This window comes from Spinacia oleracea, chromosome 3 (genome assembly GCF_020520425.1).
Source record: "Spinacia oleracea cultivar Varoflay chromosome 3, BTI_SOV_V1, whole genome shotgun sequence".
In the NCBI taxonomy this organism is placed as follows: Eukaryota; Viridiplantae; Streptophyta; class Magnoliopsida; order Caryophyllales; family Amaranthaceae; genus Spinacia; species Spinacia oleracea.
The window spans coordinates 128,049,241-128,053,762 of NC_079489.1; positions in this window are offsets into that span (position 1 = coordinate 128,049,241).

Sequence of the window (4,522 nt, forward strand, 5' to 3'; positions counted from 1 at the left end):
TCTTAATAACCTTCTAACCTCTTTTCCAACATAACACAATTCATACACACAACCCTAGGAGAAAACACAGAACCCTAATTCTCTTTGTGCCTCCACAGTGTGTTCATCCTAAAAGCACAAAGTCTTGATCGATTGTCTAAGCTACGATAATCAAGACGGATCTGATCGTGTCGGTGAACCAAGTAGAGGAACGACAACTGGAGTTCTAAGTTCGTGTTCGTTGATATATTATTGTGGAAAACACGCTTCGAACGTAAGTTTGCTTAATCTGTGCTTTATACATGTTTCCTGGATTTGGGGATTGTTTCCGCACAAGTTATTATGTTTAACTGTATTCCCCTACAGTGGTATCATGAGCCTTATGTATTCAAAGCATGAATTAGCATGATTTTCACTACTAGAAACGATAGCTTTAACGACAAATCAATACCGACGTAACAAAATATTGGTCGCTAAAATGGTTTAAATGGGAAATGTTTTACGTAACAAAATATTGTTTTTGCATCTGTCGAAAATTTTGAATTTTTTGTTGAATTTTCGGAATTTTTACGAATTATTGGATGAATTGCGTAATAAACAGGTCCGAAATAAAAAATGTTCGTTTTTTCGAGTTTTAAAACCCTAATTTGATTGAAAACGATTTTCTAAGATCAACTCATGACAATAGAATTGCGAAAACAGGTCTCGAAGTATCGTTTTTTGGGCGTTTTTGTTAATTTTTCATTAAAAATTAAAAGTGTCGGACAGTAATTCAATTAAAAGATCAACCTATACTACTTGGAATTGCTTGCAATTTTGACACAATCTTGCTGCGTATATTCTTGACCTATGGTAAAAATGTCAGATTTTTCCGATAAGCATAAACCCTAATTTTGCCTTTCCCCAATTCGTAAAATTTGAAACCCTAATTGAATTTTAATTAATTTTGGTTTAATAATTCGGTTAATTGGGAAAGGGGATATAATTTCATGGGTCAGTGGCTAATTTTAAAAATTATTGGATTAAAGTTTTGAATGGTTTCGTTAATTTTAATCGCAGTTAAACTAAATTATTAAAAATCTGAAATTTAAATGTTAATGAACGATTTAAAGCTTCGGATTTTATTAATTAAAATTTCAAATTTTAATGTAGATTCGTTCGTTCTTAAAAGTTTGAATAATTTTAGCCCTTGATTTAATAATTTTACGAAATTGGATTGTCGTTGGTGTTTATTAAATCTTTAAAAATCGTTGTATTTCGAAAATAAAAATCGTAACTTTTTGAAAAATAATATTAATGCAAGTTCGTGAAATTAAATTTATTTTAATTAAGTTGGTCCGTATCACGAACCAAAGGCACGAACACAAGTGTGGTGGACATATGGCTCGACGAGCCATATGGGCTACTATGCGATGGCCGAGCCGCAGCGACACGGGCAGCAGCAAGCGTGCTGCGTGCTGCGTGCCTCGTGCGCGCTGGGCGAGGAAAGGGGCACGCGATTGCTTGCGGGGGCTGCGACGAAACAAGGCACAAGGCCATGCGACGTCCAGCGCACGAAGGCACAACGACGCAGTGTAGGGGCAGCGATAGCTGCGGGCACGCGCGCGCGCAAAGGGCTGGGGGTGTGCGAGCTTGCTCGTGCGCCTCATAGGCCACACGCAAGGGCATTGGGCTGGGCGCAAGCCTAGCACAAGGCCTTTATACATGTTTCCTGGCTTTGGGGATTGTTTCCGCACATGTTATTATGTTTAACTGTATTCCCCTACAAATCAAGCAAGAGCATCCAGCGACGCACTCTCACCCGAGGTGCCTACATACAAAGTTCAAGATCAATTTTCCCATACAAAGTTACAAACAGTTTCAAAAATGCAACAGTACTTACAGGGGCGTAATGCTCAGGTACAGCATCCTATGATTTCCGGTGCGGAGGAGAAGCCAAAGGAATGGTCTCCACCACCTCTTCCCCGTCCGAGTTCTCATAGCAGAGGATCCTATCAGCATGAGGAATGTCCTCAGGATCAACCTCCTCCTCCTACATACAATCATACAATCATGCAATCAATACAAGAATACAAGAATACAAGAGTACAAGATACAAAGTTCAAAAGCTCACCGGCAGTACGAAACGTACTGGTGGGGCCAACCTCCTCAGGAAGTCATCATAGCTACCCTTCCTGTGTACAAGCTCCCTCCAAGAGCGGCAAACAGCCTCACCTCTAGCCTCCGCATAGAGTCGGGCAAGGTCTTGATCCAGAGCCAAAATGGACTCCGGTGGATCCTTAGGGACAAACCTATCCCCCGAATGGTGTTGAAGGGACACTCGCTCCCCCATATACCACATATGGCGGTACACCCCTGGAAGAAAAACCCGCCGCCAAGACAGGAAATGGGCACAAGCAGCCGAGACAGGTACAACCGCTTTGGCGAAGGGACGTCATACCACCTGCAAAGCAAACAACTCAGGCAACAGTACAAATACAAATACAAGAAAGCAAAACAGTACAAAAGATTACATCTTCAGCGGATAGAACTCTCCAAGCCCTGCGAGAAGCCGCCAGAGACACACCAACGCGCACCGCTCCTATCCAAGAGGCAGCATACGGGTAAACCGCATCTCTTGTACGCTCCGGCGCCAAAGTCGGAAAGTGCTCATATATCCAAATCTTTCAAGGAACAAGCAAAATATCATTCAAGTTCAAAATACAAGCATACAAGTACAAAGTACAAGGAGTCTCAAATTCCTCCAGCACGCTCCACAGAGCAGCCATGCTCGGGTCACTCCCCAGTGCAGTTCGAGAGGCCCGCTTCATCTCGTACAAAAGGTGGTTGTATGCCAAGCCGCCCCAGTTATAGCTCGAAACAGCTCCCAAGACCCGCAAAGCGGACAAGAATTTGATGTGCACCCGACTGTTCCTACTCGGGGCCATCACTCTCCTCACCAAGGCTAGGAGGAAAAGCCTAACCCTCTGCTCCGGGGACACACCCCCACCGCAGATAGCCTCTACAATCACCTTCACAGAAGCGTGAGCTTCATCATCAGACAAGTCAACAACAGGGCCGAGCAAGTCCCTGGCAGCGGCCGAGCGCCACGTCAGCTCAGAATCAAAGGTCACATTCCTCTCAGAAAAAGGAAGACCTGTAATCATAGAAAATTCAAGAGGGGTAATAGTAATCTCCCCCCATGCTATGTGGAGAGTGTTGGTGGTGTCCCACCACCGCTCTATAACAAAGCCCACAAACGGTTTTTAATCCCCGTTCTCCTCGGAGAACCTCCCATGGTGCGCCAGAAATCGGCCAGGCCCATCTGCGACCAAATCTCCATAGCCTCCTCATCAGCACGAAGAGCTTTAAAGGCCCTCTGAACCTCCACCAAGAACCAGTCAGTACAGAACGGCTTTCCATCGGCCTACAGGTGAACGAGTTAGCTCAAGACCTATACAATTACAAAGTACAAACCCAAAATACAGTACAAAACTCACCATGCCAGCGCGAGGCCGCTGAGACAAGTGCCAATCCGGCCGAAACACCAGATCGGAAGGGATCCAACCAGTACTAGGGAAAGCGGGCGCATCTCGGGGAACTATACCCCTACCTGGCGCATTTATTGCAGCCGCTTCATCATCCGAAGCGTCTTCCTCGGCAGCTCGAACCACAGATGATTCAGCGAGCTTCCTCCGAGTGTGACGAGGCATACTAAATCAAGTAGCATACAAAGTGTCAAAATTATAAACTGGGGGCTATCCTATACTTGCCTATACGAAGTCAACAGATTCGAAACAAAAATCCCCAGTGGACCTCTAGTTCAAGATACAAATTCCTACACCAACGCCTAGGCTACCCACGTGGAAGCAGGTATTCAAATTCCTATACCAATGCCTAGGCTACCCACGCCGAAGCAGGTATTCAAGTTCTACATCAACGCCTAGGCTATCCATGCCGAAGCAGATACAAGTTTACAAAATTCAAAAGTACAAGTTCCAACAGTTCAAGTTCAAGTGGCTATCAAATAGTTTTCTACAAGATTCAAGAAGCTAAAGCATACGAGCATCATTTCAAAGTACGAGAAAATCAAGACTACATGCAATCCTAGAGTTATTTCATAAGCAAAAACATGAAAAACTTACATGAACAAGGCAAGAACAAGATCAAGGGAAGGGCTTAATCTACCTTTGAGAGAGAAAGAGCAAAGAATTCAAGAAGATGTACCTCAAAATGGCACGGCAAGGGGAGCTTTTATAGCTCAGCCCCGCGCCAAGCACCGCCCCAACGCACTGCGCTACCCTGCTGCATGCGCGAATCTGCAGCGCGCGCGGTCTCCTGTGCTGATTGCACGTCATTTGCTGCTACGGTCTTCCGCACCAAGCATCAAACGTCGCATCGAACCATCCATCGAAAATACGGGTATACACATGTATCCCAAAATGCAAACAGATGAATATTTCAAGAGTACAAAGTCCAAAGAATACAACGACTCAGGCGCCCAACTCCCAACGGACCCAAGCTCCGGGAAAGTCAGTCGAAATTTAAAAAACCTAAGGGCCAG